This window comes from Ascaphus truei, chromosome 2 (genome assembly GCF_040206685.1).
Source record: "Ascaphus truei isolate aAscTru1 chromosome 2, aAscTru1.hap1, whole genome shotgun sequence".
NCBI lineage: Eukaryota > Metazoa > Chordata > Amphibia > Anura > Ascaphidae > Ascaphus > Ascaphus truei.
In genome coordinates this window covers 461,381,259-461,408,303 of record NC_134484.1, presented here as the reverse complement: position 1 = coordinate 461,408,303, position 27,045 = coordinate 461,381,259, and positions in this window count along the sequence as shown.

Below are 27,045 nucleotides of genomic sequence, written 5' to 3'. Positions count from 1 at the left end.
TCTCAGCAGGCGGTTTGTCTCTTGCTGGTTTGCATTAGTCTCTTGCTGGGCTATTAACAGCTGTCGCTGGGTTTCACTCGCCTGTTGCTGGGCTTCATTCGCGTCTTTCTGGACAGCGACATTGCGTACCAGCGCACTCACCACGTCTTCCATCTTGTTTGGAGAGAGAGAAAAAACCCCCTTTTTTTTTTTTTTTTTTTAAAGTTCTTTAACCCCCAGACCTTTCAGTGTTCTGCCCGCATTCTCCACCATATGTGACAAACGGCTTACTCCGGGGCTCCGCCGTCTGTCCGGGACTGTTAGAACACGGTCTTTTAGGGTAGGTTAAATGATGAGACGTCACGTACTGTTCCTTTAAACAGGCTATGCCTGGTTTATTCAGTCCCAGGCACTGAGACTGCCACAGTTTAAACAGAAAACAAAGCCAAACAAAAAGCTGCTCGTCTGAGCGATAACTTAAACTTAGATGTACCTGACTCAGAGTTGGAAGTGGCTTGTCCACTTCCACCAACAAAATAAGTACCTTTGCAGTCTTTAGACAAACTAACAGAATGAATGAAGCGATTTGGGAAAGAGGCTTTCTCACCCCTCTGCAGTTCAGCAGCCTTCCAGGCTCTTGGGCGGGGCTCAGAGGAAACAGGAAACAGGTCTTATATACCTGAACTCTAATCAGCATGACAGGTGACAGAAAACAGGCAGCAGACAAACTGTGGAATGGAGTGCCTGTACCACGAGGCTGCCCTGTTCAGCTTAGACAGGACAGAAACTGTTCAGTATCCTGGGAGCCCTGTATATGGAGTTTATTACCAACCCCTGGTTTCTGTCACAATATGGATACTCTGAAAATAATTAATCAGCTGCTTATCCTAGTAGCCAATTTCTGTTAGGTCAATTAATATCCCATTTGACCTAGCTATGGTGCTTCCATGAGCGTGAAGGCCAGATCTATTAAGTATAAAGGGATGTTCACACATGCTCAGTTTACATTGGAATGCTAAATAGAGTTAAATGCAGCTCCCAATGTTGTCAGGTTGAGCAGATCGTCCTGAAGGAACTCGCAGAACTGAAGCTGGAAAACACAGTGGAGCGAGTTTAGATACATGCACTGGAAGATGGTTATAATAATTATAAATAAAAATAGTTTTTTTTAAATTGTATAGCGCTGACACTGTACGGAACACTGTACATAGAATTTTTGCAGGCACAATTCCCTGGTCCATAGAGCTCACAATCTATGTTTTTGGTGCCTGAGGTACAGGGAGATAAAGTGATTTGCCCATGGTCACATGACTTGCCCATGGTCACCGGAATTTGAACCGAGCTCCCCTGCTTCAAACCTTGGGTCCTGGGTTAACGGAGTTCTGTGGCTCTCGCCCTTGACGAGCTAAGCAGAAGTTTTTTATAATAAAGGTTAATAAATAAAATTGATCAGAAAAGCTAGGCAATATCAGATTATATAGAATGTATTGAGAAATTTCAGCATCATTTCATGTTAATCAGGTTGTTCTGATCAATTTTATGACACATGCCAGATCCTTCCACCCTGTTCTCGCTACAATTTCTATTGTACAGTGTGTAGCTTGTGTAACCCCTTGTTATTCCCATGACACTGGACTTCTTATCTGCTAATACGGGGGCCCAAGTTCTACTCCCCGATATGAATGATACTATTCCACTAGCTGAGAACATGGCAGAAGGTCAGACAATAGGACGCAACACAGGGCTTTGAATAACCAGAACGTATTTATAGAACTCCTAGAAACACACACATGAGATTATATATACATATACTGTATATATAACAAACACACAAAGTTGTGCCGCAATCAAATCACCCTTTCCAATCTAATTATGTCAATATCCCAGTAATCAGGCAAAAATAGCCTCTGGTGGTGCTAAGGACAAGTAGCATATACAGTAAGACACACAAAAAGAACAAAGCAAGTCCTCTATAAAGCACTCACATTGACAAAAATAGTACGTGAAAAAGCAAAATGGACTTTATTAATGCTCTAGAATGGCCTTTTCATAGATTTTCCTAGTGTGTATCTTATATTGCATATATCTCTAATTCTGAGTGAACATATTGGAAGAATTCTCTATCCTTAAGTGTTTTTCTCATTTAATTAGTGCATCCCATACCTTATGAGCCCCATTCTCTCCCTGCTGGGAGTTTCTATTGTCTTGCAGGTATATTACCTGAGGGGCATCTTCGGAGCATATATCTTGCCCGGTAGCCAGTAACACTACACTCCCCTGACAAGCGGGGCCATATTTTCTGCTGATAATCCTGACATCGCCCATGCCAGGGGATCTTTTTACTTGGTCGCGTACAGCAATCATGGAGGTGATTGTGGGGACTCCTCCCACTGCGACCACGTGTCGCGGTGGTTCTCGGAGCTCTGAGGCTCAGTCTAGGACCTGTTGTGGCGAGGGTATAAACATGGTGGTCTGAAGGGATCTCAGTAACGCCTTCAATTGTAGCGCATGTTCCCCCTCCCCCTGGGAGATATGGCGGCTACGGTGCCGAGAGGAACTACTGGGACACAGTGAAGGGAGCAGAGAGGGAGCATCGCGGGGGACCCCTGTGTGTGCCGATCAAGCCCAGACCACCCTGACAGACACCAACAAGAGTCCAGGACCAAGTGGACCCAGTGGACACAGAGGCACTGAAGGAGGCAGAAAGCACAGTGGCAACAAAGGTTCTCTGGCATCCAGGCTTACAAGGACTCCAGCTGCCGGCATCCTGAAATTAACAATACTTATGTGAGTGATTTTTAGAACTATTTTGTTTCAATAAATTGCATTTAACTTGTTTCTGTGTCTGCGCTCCCATATGTTGTTTCTTTGTATTTGGAGGTGTTTCTACGAGGATTGGTGATCCTGGATTTGGGGCTGCATTCATAGTGCTACAAAACCATCAAAAAACTTGAAAGAATGACTTTTTAGTTTGGAACAAAGAACTACAGACTTATATCTTCCTATCTTTCATATGGATTGTGCAAACTAACTGTAGCCCTTTTACCCCCACCCTAAGTGAGATTGGGGTGGGTATGCCTTCTCCAGCTACTTCTAGGTGTGTTTGGCTGTGACCTGTTGGTGAACAGGAGGGCTGAGTGGTCCGCGATGGTGTGGGGAGAGCCAGAACAGGGGCGCAGGCTACCTTATTTCTCATTGGTGCAGCTCCTCCAGTCAGCACAGATTCTCGGCAGGGGCAAGGGATGGGCCATGCTGACACCTTGTTCCTCTTAACAGCAACAGGCAGTAATGACAATGATGCTGGGTACAACTGGCTTTATTGCAGACTAGCTGAGAGCCCCGGCGTTGCCCGGGATGTTTGTTGTGTGGGGGTGGCATTTGGGTGGGGAGTGGTCCACGCGGCCCATGGCGGTGTGCGGTGGTACTGCTGCTGTGGCTGTACTGATGGTGATTGTATCGGTGTGCTGATTTGGGAGGGTTTGTTGCTGATGTGGGGGTGCGGATGTGGGTGTGCCGATGGGGGAGGTGCGAAGTTGCCAATGTGTGGGTGCTGATGGTGTTGATGGGGGCTGGGAATGGTGGGGAGCCGAAAATGCCAGTGTGCTGGGGGGGGCGCATGGGATACCGGTGTGCTGATGTGGTGGTGCTGGGGATAGTGTGTATACGTGTGTGTGTGTATACATGTGTGTATACATGTTTGTGTGTATACATTGTGTGTGTGTGTGTGTGTGTGTATGTGTATGTGTGTGTGTATGTGTACGTGTGTGTGTATGTGTACGTGTGTGTGTATGTGTACGTGTGTGTGTGTATACATGTGTGTGTACATGTTTGTGTGTGTGTATACACGTGTGTGTGTATACACGTGTGTGTGCATACATGTGTGCGTACATGTGTGTGTGTGTGTGTGTGTGTGTGTGTAAATGTGTGTGTGTGTGTGTATACATGTGTGTGTGTGTATACATGTATACACACACACGTATACACACACATGTATACACACACACACATGTATACACACACACACACACATGTACACACACACACATGTATACACACACACACACACACACACGTATACACACACACACGTATACATACACATCATGTATACACACACACATGTATACACACACATGTATACACACACACATGTATATACACACACATGTATATACACACACATGTATACACACACACACATGTATACACACACATGTATACACACACACATGTATACACACACATGTATACACACACACACACACACACACATGTGTGTGTGTATACATGTGTGTGTGTATACATGATGTGTATGTATACGTGTGTGTGTGTGTGTATGTGTACGTGTGTGTGTGTGTGTGTGTGTGTGTGTGTATGTATACATGTGTGTGTGTGTGTGTGTGTGTATGTATACGTGTGTGTGTGTGTGTGTGTGTATGTATACGTGTGTGTGTGTGTGTATGTATACGTGTGTGTGTGTGTATGTATACGTGTGTGTGTATACGTGTGTGTATACGTGTGTGCGTGTCTACGTGCGCGTGTCTACGTGCGCGTGTCTACGTGCGCGTGTGCGTGTCTACGTGCGCGTGTGCGTGTCTACGTGCGCGTGTGCGTGTCTACGCGCGCATCTGCGTGTCTACACGCGTCTACGCGCGTCTGCGAGTCTACGCGCGTCTGCGTGTCTACGCGCGTCTGCGTGTATACGCGCGTCTACGTGTGTATATATACGTGTGCGTACACGTGTGTGTGTATATGTGTGTACACGTGTGTGTGTCTACGCGTGTGTGTGTATACATGTGTATGTATACGTGTGTGTACGTGTCTACGTGCACGTGTGTGTGTGTCTACGTGCACGTGTGTGTGTCTACGTGCACGTGTGCGTGTCTACGTGCACGTGTGCATGTCTACGTGCACGTGTGCGTGTCTACGTGCACGTGTGCGTGTCTACGTGCACGTTTGCGTGTCTACGTGCACGTGTGCGTGTCTACGTGCATGTGCGTGCCTACGTGCGTGTGCGTGTCTACGTGCGTGTGCGTGTCTACGTGCGTGTGCGTGTCTACGTGCGTGTCTACGTGCGTGTGCGTGTCTACGTGCGTCTGCGTGTCTACGTGCGTCTGCGTGTCTACGTGCGTCTGCGTGTCTACGTGCGTCTGCGTGTCTACGTGCGTCTGCGTGTATACGTGTGTCTGCGTGTCTACGTGTGTATGTATACGTGTGTACACGTGTGTGTACGTGTGTGTGTGTACGTGTGTGTGTACACGTGTGTGTGTCTACGCGTGTGTGCCTACGTGTGTGTGTATACATGTGTGTGTACGTGTGTATACGTGAGTGTGTATGTGTGTGTGCGTGTCTACGTGTGTGTGCGTGTCTGTGTGTCTGCGTGTGTGTGCGTGTTTACATGTGCATGCGTGTTTACGTGTGCCTGCGTGTCTACGTGTGCCTGCGTGTCTACGTGTATACGTGTGTCTACGTGTGTAAGTATACGTGTGTGTGTACACGTGTGTGTGTCTATGCGTGTGTGTCGACATGTGTGTGTATACGTGTGCCTACGTGTGTGTGTATATACGTGTGTGTGTACGTGTGTATACGTGTGTGTACGTGTGTAGGGCAGGGAGGATGGGGAGGGTGGGGGCGAAGGGGAGGGTGGGGGCGAAGGGCTTTGAGGGTGGGGGCGAAGGGTTAGGGTTAGGGTGTGTATGTGTGTGTGTGTGTATGTATACGTGTGTGTGTGTGTATGTATACGTGTGTGTGTGTGTGTATGTATACGTGTGTGTGTGTGTGTATGTATACGTGTGTGTGTGTATGTATACGTGTGTGTGTATACGTGTGTGTATACGTGTGTGCGTGTCTACGTGCGCGTGTCTACGTGCGCGTGTCTACGTGCGCGTGTCTACGTGCGCGTGTCTACGTGCGCGTGTGCGTGTCTACGTGCGCGTGTGCGTGTCTACGTGCGCGTGTGCGTGTCTACGTGCGCGTGTGCGTGTCTACGCGCGCATCTGCGTGTCTACACGCGTCTACGCGCGTCTGCGAGTCTACACGCGTCTGCGAGTCTACGCGCGTCTGCGTGTCTACGCGCGTCTGCGTGTATACGCGCGTCTACGTGTGTATATATACGTGTGCGTACACGTGTGTGTGTATATGTGTGTACACGTGTGTGTGTCTACGCGTGTGTGTGTATACATGTGTATGTATACGTGTGTGTACGTGTCTACGTGCACGTTTGTGTGTGTCTACGTGCACGTGTGTGTGTCTACGTGCACGTGTGCGTGTCTACGTGCACGTGTGCGTGTCTACGTGCACGTGTGCATGTCTACGTGCACGTGTGCGTGTCTACGTGCACGTGTGCGTGTCTACGTGCATGTTTGCGTGTCTACGTGCACGTGTGCGTGTCTACGTGCGTGTGCGTGCCTACGTGCGTGTGCGTGTCTACGTGCGTGTGCGTGTCTACGTGCGTGTGCGTGTCTACGTGCGTGTCTACGTGCGTGTGCGTGTCTACGTGCGTCTGCGTGTCTACGTGCGTCTGCGTGTATACGTGCGTCTGCGTGTCTACGTGCGTCTGCGTGTCTACGTGCGTCTGCGTGTCTACGTGCGTCTGCGTGTCTACGTGCGTCTGCGTGTCTACGTGCGTCTGCGTGTATACGTGTGTCTACGTGTCTACGTGTGTATGTATACGTGTGTACACGTGTGTGTACGTGTGTGTGTGTATACATGTGTGTGTACGTGTGTATACGTGAGTGTGTATGTGTGTGTGCGTGTCTACGTGTGTGTGCGTGTCTGTGTGTCTGCGTGTGTGTGCGTGTCTACATGTGCCTGCGTGTTTACGTGTGCCTGCGTGTCTACGTGTGCCTGTGTGTCTACGTGTATACGTGTGTCTACGTGTGTAAGTATACGTGTGTGTGTACACGTGTGTGTGTCTATGCGTGTGTGTCGACATGTGTGTGTATACGTGTGCCTACGTGTGTGTGTATATACGTGTGTGTGTACGTGTGTATACGTGTGTGTACGTGTGTAGGGCAGGGAGGATGGGGAGGGTGGGGGCGAAGGGGAGGGTGGGGGCGAAGGGGAGGGTGGGGGCGAAGGGCAGGGAGGGTGGGGGCGAAGGGCAGGGAGCGAAGGGCAGGGAGGGTGGGAGCGAAGGGCAGGGAGGGTGGGAGCGAAGGGCAGGGAGGGTGGGGGCGAAGGGCAGGGAGGGTGGGGGCGAAGGCAGGGAGGGCGGGGGCGAAGGTCGGGGGCGAAGGGCAGGGCCGGAGGGGGCGAAGGGCAGGGCCGGGGGGGGGGGGCGAAGGGCAGGGCCGGGGGGGGCGAAGGGCAGGGCTGGGGGGGGGCGAAGGGCAGGGCCGGGGGGGGGGGGGACGAAGGGCCGGGGGGGGGGGCGAAGGGCAGGGCCGGGGGAGGGGGGGCGAAGGGCATGGCCGGGGGGGGGGGCGAAGGGCATGGCCGGGGGGGGCGAAGGGCATGGCCGGGGGGGGGGTGAAGGGCAGGGCCGGGGGGGGTGAAGGGCCAGGGCGGGGGGGGGGGTGAAGGGCCAGGGCGGGGGGGGGGTGAAGGGCCAGGGCGGGGGGGGGGTGAAGGGCCAGGGCGGGGTGAAGTGCCAGGCCGGGGGGGGGTGAAGCGCCGGGCCGGGTGGGGTGAAGCGCCGGGCCGGGGGGGGGTGAAAGATCCCTTCCCATGCGGTTACTTACCTCGCACCGGGCCGCGCTCCTCCTCCTCGGGTTCCTCGGCGGTCTCCGTTTTCCGCTGCGATGCGGAGCTGAAACGCTCAGGTCAGGAGGTGGTGTGGGCAGCGGCCCGTACAGCTCCCGACTGAGAGAGCGGGAGCAGCGCGCGCGGGGATGGTGAGCTGGGGGCGCGGAGGTGAGAGCGGCGACAGCGTGCTCTGGAGGGGGGGGGGTAGGGAGCACCGGGGGAGAGGGAGCACCGGGGGAGAGGGAGCACCGGGAGAGCGGGTGAGCACCGGGAGAGAGGGTGCTCTGGGGGGGTGGTTGGGGAAGCACCGGGGGAGAGGGTGATGTTGAGGTCCAACGGAGTGGTGATAGGGGGGGTTCCGTTGTTGCGGGCCAGCAGCCGGGAAGGGCGGGGGGGGGTCAAGGCCGGGCAGCCGTTAAGGAGGGGAGAGAGAGAGAGAGAGAGAGAGAGAGTGTGTGTGTGTGTGTCAGCCGTTAGGGAGGGTAGAGAGAGAGTGTGTGTGAGTGTGGGTGTGTGTGGGTGTGTTTGGCCCGCCCGTCACTCCGCCTCAGGCCTATGAGAGGTGTGCCTCCACCTCAGGCCAATGAGAGGTGTGCGGGGGCGGCCCAAGGGACCAATGAGATTTCCCCTAGGGACACCGGACATCCAGGCAGGCAGGCAGGCTGGCAGGCAGGCATACAGTGCTTTCACTAATATAGTATAAAGATAGATGATAATCAGCAAACACAGATGCATCCCTTTTCTCTCTTGCTGGTCAGAGCCCTGACTCAGGCATGTGGCCCCTTTCAGGCCTGTTACTCTTCCCTCCCATCCCCTGGTGGGATGGAGGAAGAGGCTGCCCACTCCGCAAGTGGAGGGGATCAGGATTGGAGGGGATCAGGATCACACTCCAGACATAAATGAACTCACTAATTTAGGAGAGTGTCAGAATTTATAACCTGAGATTGGGGGTTGGAACCCTGTCCCATATCAGCACAGGTTGCATACTGATTGGTGATCACTGCTTTTAGATGAACCAATCAGTATCTTTCTCTCAGGCTGACACTCTCTGGTAGTTGCTAGGCCTGTCCTTGGATACCAGAATTGTATCCAAGTCTGTAATATACACACAGAGCCCAAATAAGGAATTAACCCCTCCACTGCCTGCTCCTAACAGGACTGACACTGGAAGGGCCCAGGAAAAAGAAGTAGCGGCCGGGAGAGGCTATGCTATATAACTATTTAAGTATTTAATTATATTTAATTTATTGACTTCAGCTTGGTGCATGCTGCTGCGTTTTTTTCACAGGGTACACCTATCAGTGGTTATCACGAAGTTTTAGGATGTTTTAAGATTTATATGTGTTTTTATCTATTTTTATGGCATTTAAGTATATAATTTTTAGACATATTTCTACCTTATTCATATTTATTACAAACTTAATTTGAATTACTGAGAGTGGTATGCTGCTATATAAATCCGGGAAAAAAAACAATTTAACACCAAGCGCACCATCGATCACCTAGATGTTCAATTATTGCTGTTTTTTCTCTAAACCACCACAAGTGGTGTAGCTTAACTTTGTTTTTGTTTTTTTTCAGTTCTCAGAATAGGGGTAAGGTAATGTACTACAGTACATCAGTACCCCATTAGCATTGCACTACCACTATCAGGAACCATGACAAGCTTCTTATCAACAAATGATAAAATGCTATGAAGGGAAAATTGGACAAAAATCTCCCAACCAGAATGCCAAGTCCTATAGAGTACAATGACTGTGACATATATGCTGAATTTCACAGATTAGAACATCTACTAAAATTAGCATCGTGCTACTGGTGAGATTTGGTTTACCTAAGAAAGTATATTGAAGAAGGTAAGAATTCCAAGAGGTCTAAGGATCCAAAAGAATCCTACATTTGACGAGGAAGAATATATAGTAAGATATGGAACAATATCCTAGATGCTTGGTCATGTGCCCTTATTAAACTTCTAATTCTTTATAGGGAAAAGAAAATAGAGAACATGGAGGGGGATATAAGAAAGAACTTAAATAATTTGAAGGAACTCCAGAACTCAAGAATCTAGTGGAAGATCTAAACGAGAAAATGGAAAGGTTTGAATGTGAGTTATTGAATAAAAAGAATAAGAAAATTAAAAGAGATTAGGATGACTATGCTAATGGAATGCAACGTAATTGGGCGAGAGCTAAGTTTAGGGAACAACCCACTTAACCAGCCAAAGGGGAAAGAGTTAGATACAAATAAAGATAAAAAGAAAAGGTGTACTGTACTAACACACAACAAAACAAGAGAGAAAACACAATTCATCATCATAAAAAAGAAAAAAGTAGGTAGGAGTATGAAAGATTTTGGGATACACCTTAGGGTAGTTATAGACCCACTCAGGATGTGAGAAGTGTTCCCAGACATTACAAAGAAAATGAAATCGCAACCAACTCAGAGGGGTTAAGATATTCAGTAACACCCATGAGAGAATTTAGACGACAAGGAGCTATACCCAAGAATGGGGCAAGAAACAAATTCAAACCAAACACTCCGGTATCTTTTTTAGGGAGAACTCCCAAATCAGCAGAAAGACACACAAAAACGGGAAGATCAGAGCGATTGGGGCAGAATATCTCCAATAAGAGAGAGCAGGGAAACCTACGCGAAAAGACAAAAACAAATCTTACAAACCCAAAGGGAAGTAAAAAGATTGGAGCACGAGGTTGCAGAGGGGGAAAAAAAAGTACAGCAAAAAACGGAGGCAATAAGAATGAAGAATGAAGTGACAAATTGTATTTTAAAATTGACCCTCAATGAAAACCACATAAAAGTTCTGAATGAAGGGCTGTCATTTGTCCCAATGAGCAACCCGATACTTTTTGAGCTATTCGTGAACCTTCACAGGTTTACACGAAAACGGACTTTGAAACTTCATTTTTTTTTAAAATAGAAAACCAAGAGGAAGAATCAATTTTTGACATTAATCAACAAGTGAAGGAAAAATAATTTTTAAAATCAATGGCAGAATTGCTTGAAGAAATTGAGGGGGAAGATGCATATGAAGAAGTCTTGCCTGATACACCTATTCTATTAGCTGACAATATTGGCTGTAAACACACTCATTTTAAACCACGGTCAACATTTTATCCCGCTCAATCTAACGGGCAAAACATTGAAGTGTTTCACCAACCGGTTTTTAATGATTTTGAAATATTGTGTAATACCAAAAAGGCAGTTAAATCAAATTTAACTAAGGATGAAAAAACGGCCCTTGAGGACCTGAAAAATAATAAGGAAATCGGTAGTAGGCAAGCAGATAAAGGCGGAGGGGTGGTCCTACAAAATAGATCAGATTACGTGCAAGAGGCATTAAGACTGCTGGTGAGTCATTATATGTAATACTAGACAAAGATCCTCTTCCTGTCATTCAGACAAAGTTGAAAACTCACCTAAAAATTGGTCTATCAAAGGGGGGAATAAACAAAATGAAGAATACATTTTTGGACAACCCCCAGCCAAATAACTCCAATTTTTTACCATCTACCGAAAATACATGTAGCCATGTGTAAAAACGGTGTACATATCTTTCTCATGCTGGCAGTAATCCTGGTAAGTAGACAGGATTGCCAGTAACAATCATGGAGGTTTGCCCTCACACCCTGGTGAAGTGTCATATGTAACAAAGGAAGTGACAACATGCTTTGTGTCCACTGTTAGTGACGCAAAGGGTGGGTCTGTTCTGGAGTCTATATAAGACACAGCACTGCCTAAATTTAGTCTGTTGGTTCTTAGGTTATGTTCTTGTGTCCTAAGTGAAGTGTCTGCAGCAGTTCAAGTCTGTCTGTCAGAGTGCAAGCTGATTACACACTGTGTCCAGGGACCTGGCACAGATGGTGATCTCCCTTAAGGGGAGAGGTGGAGAGCAACTCAATTAAGAGAGAGGGAACCTTCTGCATGGAGTACCTCCACGGAATGAGCGGCTAAGTGTCGGCCACGATGAGGGGCAGTCTGCCAGAGGAGATGACATTAAAGATGCCCTGGTTCAAAAGATCCCTCCTGTGTGAGTGTGGAGTTATTCCCCAGGAGGATGCACCAAGAAGGAGTTCCCCATCAGATACTTCCCCCTGCTGCCGTAGGGATCCTGATAGGGTGGAGGCGCTGCATCGAATGTGAGTAGGACTCAGAACACTACCTCAGACGCCTGTCATGGTGATATTCCCCAATACCAACCCAGCAGGAGACTCAGGAGTACTGTTGCCAGCAGGTGCACCACATATCACACATTCATGTAATTGGGGGATTTTCTTATATATGGGTCAGGATCAGAAGGGCCCAGGGAAAACACCGTTACATACATAATAGTCTTGAAAACCATCCAGGCAGGCCGATAATTTCTGGCATCAACTCTATCACATCAAACATGTCAGAATATGTTGATTTGTTTCTACAACCATATGTGAGCAACTTGCGGTCTTATCTCAGAGACACGAAACATCTGTTGGAAAAAAAATTATGAAATAAATTGGAATGAAGATTTTATTTGGTATCACAAAACTGGGATTAAGCCCAGCTAGCTACCCCTAAATCTATGTAACTTGGCCACCTTCGTACGGCTTATTTTGGCCAAATGTACTTTAAATATCTGGGGAAGAACAGGGAATGTGTAAATGTATTTCCACGTCTGTAAGAATGTATTTTAAATTCTGTATTTGTTATTCCCTGTAAATGCAATCCTACAGTTTAGTGAATCAACATTGTTCTGTGATATGATTTGGGAGTCAGCCCTGTAAAGTGTTAATTGGACTAAGTGTACATTTGTAGGGATGGGGATGGGATCTTAGCACGCCCTCTGGCTGTTGTGGCACCAACCTAATCCATGCTGTGATTGTCCAGCAGCCCCCTACAATGCAAGGGATAGCCACAGAGGACTATATAAGGGGTGTTGCTGGTCAGAGAATTGAGATCTACCTTCAGAGAGCATCTGAGAGCAAGAGAGGCTAACAGAGACTGAGAGACAATCAGGGAAGGAGTGTGGAGACTCCCTCAGAGGACCATCTGAGAGACTGAGAGACATTCTGTAAAGAAGTTTGGATCTTTACAGTGACCAGCTGGAGATCCATGTGATTTGCTGCTGCATGATCAGCCCACTGATATCCTGGACGAGAAGCGGACAGGGCAAGCCTTCTTGAAGCTGGCCACTGCACCAAGCGAGGCTAGAGTCTACTCCCCAGGTCCCCAGTTGGTATTGTATCTTGTTTTGTGCATCTTTGTTTTGTCTGCTGGCGTGCCAGAATAAAGAAATAGTGATTAAACTGCGCTCAGTGATATAGCAAATATGTTATTAACAAAACCTATATTGTTATGTTTACAGTTTAAAAGTGGTTAAATAACCAATGAGTGTTGTGATAGAAACAGAACCAAGTAAATACAATAAAACCTGTCCTGTTCACGTGTGTAAAGATGAGGTAACTGCAGCTGTTCAATAAGGATGGCTCCACAACCAATACTAGATCAGAAAACAAAAAGAGAAAACAGCGCAAAACCTCATGGTGTAGTATATAAAGAAATATTGTATTGATCTCATTCAGCGGGTAAGTATTAGACGTAAATTAAACATGAATATAACAGGCATGACATGTTTTGGACATGTTACCACAACAGCAAACGGCGTGGAATCACTCAAGACTCTGCTGGGCTAGGGATGGGATGAAATCCTGTCTCTCCCCAGAGGCTCCTGGACTTCCTCTTCCCTCGGATCAGCGTCGTCTCACCGGATGGAGGGCTGGAATGTCCTTGCACAGGACGAAGTTCCCCGACGAAGTAATTCATTTACGAAACATGTTGGAATAGGACGTGTTCCAGTCTGTACTTTGTGGAGTTCGATATTTTGGATTTATTATACATTTTGCCAGTCCATGGACATTTAATTGCTCAATTCTCATGCAACGGGACGCTTTGGAGTGACGTCACTAGTGCGCACAGGTTAGCCCGTCGCGGAGCACTGATGCGAAGCAGGCTACACCACACGTTGCCAGTGTATAGTTCTCTATCTTGAATGGGACTTCCCGAGCGACGACGCCAGTGCACGTTAAGCAACGGAGCCACACTTTAACAGCGTGCAGCGGATCCTGTGCAAGGACATTCCAGCCCTCCATCCGGTGAGACGACGCTGATCCGAGGGAAGAGGAAGTCCAGGAGCCTGTGGGGAGAGACAGGATTTCATCCCATCCCTAGCCCAGCAGAGTCTTGAGTGATTCCACGCCGTTTGCTGTTGTGGTAACATGTCCAAAACATGTCATGCCTGTTATATTCATTTTTAACGTACGTGTAATACTCACCCGCTGAATGAGATCAATACAATATTTCTTTATGTACTACACCATGAGGTTTTGCGCTGTTTTCTCTTTTTGTTTTCTGTGCCAGAATAAACCCCATTTTATTCATCAACTTTGTCCTGTCTGGTGCTAGTGATCCCGGTGGTTTCGGTGTAAAAGTACTGGTCTCCCGTGACAGTGACGTTGCCGCGGTATATACAAGTATTGAACATATCAAAGGCATTAACGCAACAGCTTCATTCCTCAATTCAGATCCCCTTTTAAATGAGTCACAAAAGCATTTTAGTCTGGAAAGCATTGATTTTATATTGACAAATAATAATTTTTTTATTTGAATGAAAATTTTATCAGCAAACGTGTGGAACGGCCATGGGGACAAAGTGTGCTCCATGTTTTGCGAATTTTTTGTACAATACATGGGTTTCTGGGAGAAAAAAACCACATATGGGAAAACAATCCTTTCGCAGATAACATAGTAGTATACAAGAGATTTAGTGACGATCTGGTGTTCATTTGGAAAGGGAGCGAGAGCTCTCTTATGGATTTGATCTTTTTTATGAATATGAATGACCTACATCTTAAATTCACATTAACACCATAGATTTTCTTGACATCGTTTTATTCCATGAAGAAAGTAAGATTTGAACTAAAAAATGTTTTTAAACAAGTGGATTCTAACAGTTTGTAAGGAATCGGGGAACACGTCCTTGGCGACGTGTCCCCTCCTTACCTGTCTTACCTCAAACCTCCGCTCTGGCACCAGCACGTGCGCGAACCCCCGCTCTGCTTACAGGGCGCCCATGCATCTCTTCTAGAGTGCCACGGGGCTTAGCTCCGCCCCCTCGGACACATCACACTTCCCTCACACGCTGCGCGCACACGTGACGACGTGCGCCGTTCCCCAGCCGCGTGGCAAGTACTTGGTTAGCCACTTGCCTCCTGCAGCCAATCCGTGACTCCACGGAGGCCGCGCCCCCCCGCTTTGCCTCCTTTGCTACTGGTTCCTGTGTGCTACTTAAACCCTGCAGTTCCTCTCATACACTGGCGACACACTTTATTCGAGCTTGGCTAGTCCCACGAATTCGGGTATACCCGGGTGTATTGAGGTTTGTGACTGTTTTCTGCCCGAGTAGATTGAGTTATTTTCCAAGCAGGGATTGAAGCATTTTATTCCCGCTGGCTGCAATACTGCACAGTATATATATATAAACTGCATTACAATTCATGAATTTATGCCATCTGGTAGACACGCGAAGCATTGCAGCCTATTAAATCCTAATCATTATCATTTAACAGATCAGCCGCCCATCAGCCAGGCATGAACCCAGGCTGGGAAGGCAAATGCAACGGGGCTTGTCAGAGGTTAGGAGTGGCTTATTCCAGGTATCTGCCAGGTACATACCGGGTATTTGCTCGAATAAAGTGTGTCGGTGCAGTACCTTGCTGAGCATAACTCCTCGTAGCCTTGAGCTCCTACGTCCGTTGTGCCTTGCACCTTGTCCTGTGTTTTCTTCCAGTTAACCCTTCGTGTGCCGACCCGGCTTGTCTTTGGAATCTCACTGGCTTTTGACCCCCGGCTTACCCTTGACTCTCCAACCCCAGATCACGGCTATACGGACTTTGACTATTCTGAACTCTATATTTCAAGACCTCGGCAAGTATCGACTAACCCACTCTCTCCAACCCAGACCCGGCTACGTTTGACAATCCGCCTGCCAGGCGCACTTCCGCTGCTGTGGGTGCGTGGTTTGCTACTTCCCCACCTCAGTCCCGGGGCCCTGTCTTGCTCGTGGGCAGCGCAGGCGTTACAAAGTTATCTCAACTACCAGAGCAATCATTTGCAAACCTGGAAAAATAATATATCCCTATGGGCAGTTCTTGAGATTAAGAAGAAACTGCACCAGAGAAACAGATTTCAATGAACAAGCAGAGGTTTTAACAAGGAAGTTTGGGGGGAAAGGTTATAACCAAAAAAATCATTGATGATGTAGCCGAATGAGTACGCAAGACGGATAGGCAGTCACTTATACAACATTCAAACATAAACAACAACAAAAAGAATGAAGTATCAACTGACAAGTGTTTGCTCATTACAAACCATAACAGGGCAGCACCAGGAATAGGGAAGATAATTAGGAAGCACTGGCATATCCTCAGAAATGATGCAGTATTGAAGGAAAATGTAACAAAGAAGCCAGATATTGTTTTTAAAAAAGCGAGGAATTAAAAAAACATCCTGGCACCAAGTGCCCTAGATAAGAAAAAAGAACCTACAAAAAATTATGTGAATGCCCCGGGTACATGGCTTCCAAGTATCATCAATGGTACGTAGAGATGTGGTCACGTGAGATGCCTGACATGTCCACATATCTATATATATAAATTCGAAAGGTTAATGCTAGATGCGGTGAATCTGATTGGTCCTCAGCTTCTGGCCAATCAGATTGGTGGCTCTATGATGTCACCCAACTGCCACTCTCTTCCCCCTTTGCCTCACCACACACACAGACACACAGACACACAGACACACACACACACACACCTCTCTCCACCCCCCCATCACACTCACCCTCACGTGCGCCGCCCTGCACCGGCTCCCGGACAGAGGGGAAGCGCGGCGCGGCCCTCCTACCCCCAACTGCCAACTTCAGGCTTCTCCCTCCTCGCTCCCGGACGGAGGGGAAGCGCGGCGCGACCCTCCTGCCCCAGCCGCCAACACTAACTTCCCTCCCCGGCGCTCCCTTACCTCCGGTGGCCGCGCTGGCTGGGACATGGCTGCCGGGGGGCCAAGCAGCCTCCTCGGATCTGCGCCGTCCCACTCTCCACCACCTCTCACTCCCGTCGTGTGTATGTGTGGAGAGGGACATTTTGCTCCTGCCAACAATTTGTGCCTCAGCCAGTAAGATGGCGGCGCTGAGTGGACAGGCAGTGGGCGGGCAGCCTCCGGAAGGACCCCCTTCCTCCTGCAGCTGCCCCCGGTAAGATGGCGGCGCCCAGCGGACAGGCGCTGGCGGAGGGGGGGAGAGAGGAGGGGAGAGAGGGGGGGGGGGAGAGGGGGGAGAGGGAGTCAGGAGAGAGGGGGGGGGATTCAGGAGAGGGGGGGAAGCCCACTGACTGACACACACACTCACTCACTGACACACACACACTCACTGACTGACTGACACACTTCCCCCCTCAGTCAGCTCAGCTGACAAACACACGGGGGGCACGGAGCTGTGAACAGGGGAGGGGGAACGGAGCTGTGAGCGGGGGGGGGGGGCGGGGAAACAAAGCATTGAATGGGGTGGGGGAATCCGAGCTGTGAACAGTGGGGGGAGGGGGGCGCAGCTCTGAACAGCTGTGAAGAGGGGGGGGGGGAGGGAGTTGAGAGGGAGGATGGGGGAGCCAGAACATTACATCACGGGCAACGCCGGGTATATCAGCTAGTTATGAATAAAGGAAAGGTGTTCAAGTCTAAAGTTACCAATAAGACCTTCACAGTTAAGGTGCATATAAACTGTAACACAAATTATGTGGTATATATGCTCACGTGTAAATGTGCGTAAAGTAACAATTCTCTGGTGCACGGAATTGTGAGCCCTATTAGCTGTGGTGTAGCATGTGGTACCTTGCCCCATAGCCTTCTGGGGGCTGTAGTCCCTGTGGAGCCCTATCTGGGTGATGGCCGCCCTGCAGCTCCTCTCTGCGCATGCTCGACCTCACTGCGCATGCGTGCGCAACTTCAACATGGCGGCGCCCTGCAAAGGGAGCCGCTGCTAGCCTCCGGCGACTGGGTCACCGGCGCAACTTTCCACTCATTGCTGACTCCTGTGCCCTGCCTCTTCTGCCTAGCGCACCCGCTCCGGGAGGTAAGGGGCTTACGGGGGACCTGGGCTATATAGAATTGGGGCATTTTAGTCTCTTGTTGTATACATTTTGGTCACAAACCCAGTAGCACTTCATCTGATGCTAAATATATATATTCAATGTAGTGGATTTGGGTTTTGAGCTTGCTAAGACGCTGTGTGACTCGTTGAAGATCCTTGAACAACTTGAGATCCTGCACACATATTCACCTATATCCCTCACCACTACACGAAGCAAAGAAGTTTGCGTTTTTTCAGATGCTTCCCAGAAAGCCATAGCAGCAGTGGCTTACTTAAAGGTTATAGATGCAAATGAAGAACACCATATCAGATTCATCCTTGGCAAGACTCAGTTGGCACCGCAACCTGAGCTCACCTACCAAGGCTCGAGCTGTGTGGAGAAGTGTTGGCAGTGCAGCTAGTAGAGCTCATAGTAAATGAAATGGACAGTAAACCAGATGTCCGCAAGTTTTACACAGATAGCAAAGTGGTGCTACTGTAGGTTACATATGTAGAAGTTTCAACGTATATATGTTAGCAACAGGGTGAAAGGAATCAGACTCCATGATCCTGGAGGTTAGTTCAACTTGAGTCTCCCATGAAGTTTTGACAATGTTTATGACTTAAGTCTCAGCTTTTGTCAAGGCCATCCCCAGTGCCGATGGAAAGGTTGGTAAGGTTGAAGTAAAGACTACTAAACATGGGACTGCAAAAACCTTTATCAGGCCCATTATAGCAACCATCCTTCCAATGTCTCACCTGGACTCTAGAGAATCAAAAAAAATTGGACCCCTTGACCTAGGAAGGACTGGCACTGTAATGGCTTGGGATACCACCACCTGAGTGTCCCTATTGCTATTTGTGGGTCCTACTTCTATGGCCCCACGAAGAGACATCAAGGAGCCCTTAGCCACCCTAGACAGGTGCACCTGTTTCGCCAAAGAGACTGGTACCACGGATTTAATATGGAATATGGAGTTTAAAGTTTGTTTATTATATCTTTTATTATTATATGTTCCACATATGTTATATAGGAGAACGTGGTGTGTGTGGTGCTCAGAACTGGGCAAGTGTCCTATTGAGACATATAACATAATATAACCATTATATGGTGGTCCGGTGATGATGGAGTGCCCCTCAATAAGATGCAAAGAAACTGAGTAGTACTGTAGGGGAAGTGACAAGAGGAGTCAGTTGGGACAACCACAGGGATGTACACAGTAATCACCCAAACAGTATATTGAAGAAGGCAATAAGCATGAAAAGCAGGATTTCAATAAGGCACTTTGGCACTTTACCTGCTGATTCCCAGGGGCACTGTCCAGATCAATGCGTGCAATCCGTCCGTTGGTAGATTCAGGAAAACAGTGGGTGTAGACAGAGCACAGCTTTAGACGTCCTGCAATGTCAAGCAGGAAGAAACAAACCAGGCCACTCCGCAGTTGTAAAAAATAAAGATTGTATTGAAAGCTAATAACACATACAGGGAACAAAAATAGGACAAGAGGAACGCACCTACGCGTTTCGTACGAAACGCGTAGGTGCGTTCCTCTTGTCCTATTTTTGTTCCCTGTATGTGTTATTAGCTTTCAATACAATCTTTATTTTTTACAACTGCGGAGTGGCCTGGTTTGTTTCTTCCTGCTTGACATTGCAGGACGTCTGGAGCTGTGCTCTGTCTACACCCACTGTTTCCCATATGTTATATAGCCTGGGTCCCCTGGTCCCCCCCCTTGGTTACCCGCTTACCTTCGCTACAGCGGGGGAACCACTGGAGCGTCGCGGCAGTTAGGGAGGCGACCGTGGCTCCCAGTGGCTCCCTTTGAAGAGCGCCGCCATATTGCTGATGCACGCGCATGCGCAGACGGTTTGCGCATGCGCAAAGAGTGCGGCGGCCATTACACATGCGCACATGCACAGTAGAGTCAGAATGAGGCGGCCATGTTAACTGTAACTCCGCAAGGAAACTAAAATCCCCAGCAGCCCCATGCGCTGCTAGACACATGGGCTGCAGCAGCCAATCGCGTGGCCGGATTCCCCTGCAACCAGAGGTGATACATTGGCGCGCCAGAGATCTCGCCAGTCGGAGCTGGGACACGGAAGCGTGAGGGTGTAGGTGCAGGGTGGCAGTAGGCCCCTGCACTAGGCCAGTGACCCCATTATAGGCCCCAGCGTGGCCACAACGCCCCTGTAAGTTTCTGGCTGCTACAGGGACAGGCCTTTAGATAGGGACACTGCCCAATTAGCCTCCATAGTGTCAGGGACACAGCAGGATGCTGCGCAGCAAATGAGGCCCGTGGTCTGAGACCAGACAACCATCGCAAGGCTAGAGACTCTCATCAAGGTGGGACCCTCCAACCGGATACCACCCCACGTGGAGGCGGACGCCATCACTGACGGCGAAGGCGTGGGACCCGACGATTTCTCTTCAGTCAGTGGTACCGAGTGCAGGTATCATACCCTATCTACAAGTGCACCAACTCTTTGTTTCAAATTTTTTTTATTGTTTTAGAGACATAACAAATATATAGTCTTGGAATACATGTGATTTTTTAACAGTGTCACTTGTCCATACAACAAAGGGCATTAACAGTTCGTCATCATTACTGAAATAAAATAGTTGCTATAACACTGTTTTTGAATAAGTGTGGTCTGTCTTCTTATTTCCGGTTGTGTTAGGGAAGCAGCCGCTTCCGTAAGCGTCTCTCATGGGCTTAACAAAGGAAAGAGAAGAACGTAGAAAAGAAGAAAAAGAAGGGTGGGAGGGGTGGAAGGGGGGGGGGGGGGGGTACAAGTGCACCAACTCTAACACTGGTTGTGGGCTGCGCTGTCACACATACATTGAGTGGGTTGGCTCCTGTGGACACTGGGAGGTTGAGTGCACAGGGCACCTCAGCACTTTGGGGAAAACCCCGCCGGGGTGTGGAATAAATGGACGGACAGTTGGGTATAGTGTGTGGGTAAGGCCGTGCGAGGCCCAAGTTATATGGTTAGTGTGTTGCCTATTGCATGCCAGTAAACTTGTTATCTATATACTGTGTGTCCTTATTGCATTGGGTCCTGTGTAGGGATTATCCGGCGCTGTCAGGATCCCTCACAGGTGGAGGCGCTGACACCAGATGATCCAGGTACACCCCAGGCTCCTAACAGTGGAGGTTCAGGCCTCCTGTGAGCCGCAGGTAAAGCCCCCCTCCCCACACACACTTAGTAGCCGCCATATCTCCCATAGGGTGGGGGAAACTGCGCAACAGTTTATTATAGTGGTATTGTGTCTATTGATACCAGGCAGGGTGTGTGCCGCCCCCTAATTAACCCCCCCCCCCCCAAGCCCAGGACAGAACAACTATAAAATCCTATTTTGCCGGTCTCAATTAATGCAAGATTTTCAGCCATACTTGAAAAACCTAAAAACAGTTGTTCTGACTCACATTTTACTAGACATATTTCTTAGTGTTTACATTTTCTTTAATATTTGTAGAATTTTAATAGCCATACGAAATGTTGTACAATATATGCAAGACATGTTACCCATAAGTACAGAAATCAAAGGTAACACAAATTCCCACTGCAGCTATGAAGCATCCGGAAGTAAACTAATATAGTTCCATTAATTTTTCCGAAATTTAAATAAATGCTCATTCTAACTTTGCTATATAAATCATAGGATTCACTGACATTGTTGCCAGGTGTCCGGTACTGAACCGGACAGGCCGGTATTTGGTTCCCCTGTCCGGTAAAATATGAGATATAATACCGGACATGGGATAGAGCGGGGCTGCTGCTGCTAGGGGGCTGGGCAGCTTCCGATTGGTTGCTGCTGTGTAATTCAGCCAATCATGAGGTGGCAGGAGCCTGGGTGTGGGGCCAAAGAGTGGAGGAAAAGCATGCAGCAGAGAGGTGAGGCTGTGTGTGTGTCTCAGTGTCGTGTGTGTCTCAGTCTCAGTGTCCTGCATGTGTGTGTGTGTGTGTCTCAGTGTCGTGTGTGTCTCAGTCTCAGTGTCCTGCGTGTGTGTGTGTGTGTGTGTGTGTGTGTGTGTGTGTGTATGTGTATGTTTGTGTCTGAGTCTCAGTGTCCTGCATGTGTGTGTGTGTCTGTGTGTCTCAGTGTCCTGCCTGTGTGTGTGTCTCTCAGTGTGCTGCCTGTATGTGTGTCTGTCTTTCTGTGTCCTGTCTGAGTGCGATTATGTCTCAGTGTGTGTATGTATCTCAGTGTGTGTGTGTGTATGTGTGTGTGTGTGTGTGTGTGTGTGTGTGTGTGTGTGTGTGTGTGTCTGTCTATCTGTGTCCTGCCTGTGTGTGTCTCAGTGCCCTGCATGTGTGTGTGTCTATCTGTGCCGTCTGAGTATGTGTGTGTCTGTCTATATGTGAATGAATGTCTAAGTGTGTGAGTGTATGTGTGTCTCGGCGTCTGTGTGTGTCTGTCTATCTATCTGTGTCCTGCTTATGTATGTGTGTCTGTCTATCTATCTGTGTCCTGCCTGTGTGTGTGTATGAGAATGTGAGTGTGTGTATCTCAGTGTGTGTATGTGTATGTCTGTTTGTGTGTGTGTGGTGACAGACAGTACATACAGTACTGGCACCTTTGTTTAATTGCTCACTCACCCATACTGTTCTTTTACTATACTAACAGTCTTCCCATTTTCAAGATCTATTAAAAATAACCATCATTGTAGATTCTCAGAACGGCTCCATAACTCAGCTCTCATCACAGCAGCCATGCAATCTGTGCAGCACCCTTCTTAGGCCGTGCCTATAGTGCCGTCGCACAGCGGGTGATGTCACCCGTCGCCACCGACAAAAGTTATGTTTTGCCGGGCGGCGGGGTCGCGGGATTACGGCAATTTGATTTGTTCAAAGGCCGTCACGTGACAGCCCTTGAAAAATCAAATTTTGCCGGCTTCCAGTTTCCGCGCCGTCGCTTTGTCGCCGTCGCGCGCATTATAAGCGCACGCGGCGGCAATGTATTTGTTTTCGGGCGATGTCGCATTGCCGTCGCCGTCACTATAAACGCGGCCTTACAGATCTTCCCCAAGAAGGCAGAGCAGGTTACTTATTCAATGGCATGATTCAATATGCAATTTAAAGCTGGATTTTGAAGTCTAAATTTGAAAGCTACTGTACTGATAATGACAGGGAGGAGAGGGGGGGGGAGAGAGGATGAAGGGAGGGGTTGAAAGAATGAAGGGAGGGGGAATGGGGGGATGAGAGAGGATGAAGGGAGGGGTTGAGAGAATGAAGGGAGAGGGAATGGGGGGATGAGAGAGGATGAAGGGAGGGGGGATGAGAGAGGATGAAGGGAGGGGGCATGGGGGGATGAGGGGATGAAGGGAGGGAGTGAGGACAAGGGGAGAGAGGATGAGGAAGGGTGCAACAATCTTGGAATTTGTGGGAGGAGCAGTAAGATCAGTATGACTGCAGGTCAGTTATTTATAAATGATCTGACCATTACGTCATTTGTTCTAAATTTCACTCCAAGCGTGCACCAATCTGCACCAATTTGCACTATTTCATATTCTATTTCCTAAAACAATCCTCAGAAGGGCGCTCCCTCCCACTCCCTCCCAAGACTCCTCCCCAGATTTTTTACGAAATAGAATATAAATTGGTGAATACTTGGAGTGAAATTTAGAAAAAATGACATGTCAGGTCATTTATAAATAACATTCATCCCCACCAACGATTCGCACGCGCGCGTCGCACCTTTCACCATTGTGTCCAGTATTTTTGGACAAGCCACCTGGCAACCCTAATTGTAGGTAGCCAATAAATACCATATTATCTTAATTTAAACATCTTTGGCTAGGGCAGAGATGGAAAAATTCCCGGCGCCTAAAATTCCGGATGTGGAGGCTGTGCCGTGCACAGTGCTGATTGAGAGGTCAGGCACCGCCATGCTGCTTAGTGAGTAGTGCAAGTGAGGGGGGGAGCAGAGAGCAGGAGCCGGCAGAGGCGTGTGAGGGCGGGGGGCGGAGCTAGTCAAAGCTCTCCAGTACTCTGCCTGCCCCTGCTCTCAATGTACAATGTGGCCGGGGCAGGGCAGAGGAGTGTTTGTGTGAGTGTCAGTGAGTGGGAGAGAGTCAGTCAGTGAGTGGGAGAGAGTCAGTCAGTGAGTGGGAGAGAGTCAGTCAGTGAGTGGGAGAGAGTCAGTTAGTGAGTGGGAGAGCGTCAGTTAGTGAGTGGGAGAGCGTCAGTTAGTGAGTATGAGAGAATCAGTGAGTGGGAGAGAGTCCATTAGTGAGTGGGAGAGAGTCAGTTAGTGAGTGGGAGAGAGTCAGTTAGTGAGTGGGAGAGAGTCAGTGAGTGGGAGAAAATCAGTTAGTGAGTGGGAGAGAGTCAGTGAGTGTGAGAAAATCAGTTAGAGCTTTGAGAATTCCAGTAAGATTCCGCATTAAAAAAAATGCGAGTTGGAGGCTTTTTGGATAAACCAATCGGATTGTCAGAGCCAGATGGAAACCACGTCTGAAAAAGCCTGCCAATCCCATTGGAAAGGGCTCTTTAAACACAGATTAACCCAAATCTACGAGAATAGGCCCCTGGGAGTGGAAGAGAGTCAGTCTCTGTGTGTCATTGTGTCTCAGCTGACACACTGAGATACACACACAGTGACAGAGAGACACCCACGGGTGTGGAGAACAAGGTAGCCAAAATGCCACTCCCCCCCTTCCCCCTTCCCCCAGGGTGCTTAAAAAAAAAACCCTGGCTCCTAAAAATTCTGAATGGCTCCTAAGTATTTGATATTTTTTGTCCACCCCTGGGACAGAGGGTTCATTTCACAGTAAAGAAGTTCTTGCCACTTATAACTCTTGGTATGCTGTCTCTGCTATCTTGATGAGTTTACAAGCCCCTCTTACATCATCCCATGACAGGGTGATGTATATACTTAGCATGTCCCTTGTAGACACAACGTATTGGTGTATAGGATTATTAACTGCATCTTATCACCCAAAGATGTCAGGTTCTGATCTATGCGATGGTTATTATAAAAGCCCAATCTGACTGAACTTTCCCTATTAAACCAGGACATCTGACAGTGTACAGTACAGGTCTGCAAAAAAAGCCCAACTAGATGAAGAATAAACATGGACAACATCAAGGATTTGTTAAACCCCCCAAAATCAGGAAGTGGTCAGAGTAGGAAGTACTCCTACATTCTTATTCCCACTCCCAGAGAACTGTTACTTTTTTATTTAGCAATGTATATTTCCCCTTTCTTTTTAAAGAAAAGGGAATTTATCCGTGGAAGATTCTGACCATCCTTCTTTGACATTATATATATTGCGAAAATCATTTTTTTTTAGAATACTTTGCCCTAAAGTTTAATAAATGCAGATCTTTTTTTTAATTTAAATCGGGCACAGTAAAACGTTATAAATATTTTTTATTACGTTTGGTAATTGGGTGGTGATGGGGGGGTGGGGTGGATACAGAACAAGAAGCGGGGTACTGGGGGGAGAGGAGCGGGGAAGTTCACCATTTACCTTGCACAGGTTATACATACATTTGCTTACATGGGAGAATGAGCCGCTCAGTGAGTAAAGACACTGACTGGCACTGAGTTTGAACTCAGGAACCTGGTTCAATTCCCAGAGTTGGCTCCTTGTGACCTTGGGCACCAAAAAAAAACATAGATTGTAAGCTCCACGGGGCAGGGACCTGTGCCTGCAAAATGTCTCTGTAAAGCACTGCGTACAACTAGCAGCGCTATACAAGAACATGCTATTATTATTATTATTACAGAGCATTAGTACTGTATTTACATGAACATTTTGTCAGGTTACAATTATAGCCCACCATACATATAGAGACACATATTTGTAATTTACTGTTATCAACAAATAGTTATATAATTCTCTAAAAACAATTCCTGGAAGTTTTTCAATATTTTTCAGCCGTTGACCCAAGGGTCCCAAATCTTGTGGAATGCTGACACTCTCATGTCGTACAAAAGTTGTGAGTCATCATGATGTTGTCTATTTTTTTTTGACCGTGCTTTTTGATGCAGTTTTCTGGATTTTTTTTCCAGGTGGCTGAGATTGTACATCTCGCTGCTGTCAGAATGTGGGATATAAGTTTTTTGTTTGAGATGCTCGTGTTTTCTACTGGCTTAGTTAATTATTAATGGGTCCCCTGGGATAGTCATTTCTAATGTTTTCTCTATGAATGTTTCCGGATTTTTGGACTCCTGGACACAAGCACCAAATATCAGGTCACCCACCAGGCCACAATTCCTCCAAAACATTTGTGAAATACCTGGGAAAATGTCACTTAATCTTTTAAGTACCACCCGAAAGGTATTTTGTATATATTTTCTTTTGTAGTTGTCCATATGGATGTTTTGGAGGCCTTTTCCCAAATATCCTCCCAGTCCTCCCATGTTATTTCTGTATTGAGATCTTGTTCACACTTTATCATGTAGTTATAGTCAGGCATTGACCCCCATTGGTCTAACTCCTGATAGATAATTGATACATGTTTTTTTTTTAATAAGATCTATTTCTACACAGGTTATCAAACATTGTGGAAGGTGGGAAAGTTGCACTTGGGAAAGTGTGTTTGACAAAGTGTCTGGCTTGAAGATACTTGTAGAAATCTTCGTTGGGCAGGGAGTATTTCACTTTCGTCTCTTCAATGTCATAAGATGACTATTTGTTAATATGTGCCCAAAATCCACAATATTCCTCTTGTGCCACACATAAAATATGGCACCTATAGTGACCCAGTTTATATCCTAGGATGAAACCTGGATTGTTGGCGAACGGGATCAACCTTGATGGGTTTTCGATTAGGCCCAACTTGATTTTGGTTAAGTGCCATATTTTCAGGGTGAAGGAAATTACTGTAACGCGTAGCTTACCACAAACCAGAAGCGACCACGAGGCTGAGGTAGGAAATTGGATAAACGCCTGCCCACATCCGCGAGGGCGTGCCTAAAGTGTAGATTGGTCTTGCAAGCTGGGTCAGGGATACAGAGGGTAGAGTAGTCGTTTATACTTGCCGGGTCTGGTTTGTAGAGTAGCGGATCGTTGGGGTACTTAGCCAAGGTCAGGACTGGAGAATGTAGAATCGTCATTGTGAGGATAGCCAAGTTCAGGGTTGGAGAGTTCAGAATGGTCATATGTAAACCGGGTCAGGAGAGGAGAGATGCGGAGTCCAATCAACGTAGCAGGGTCAGGCAGCAGCAGGATCAAGACAGGCAAGGTTCACAGCAA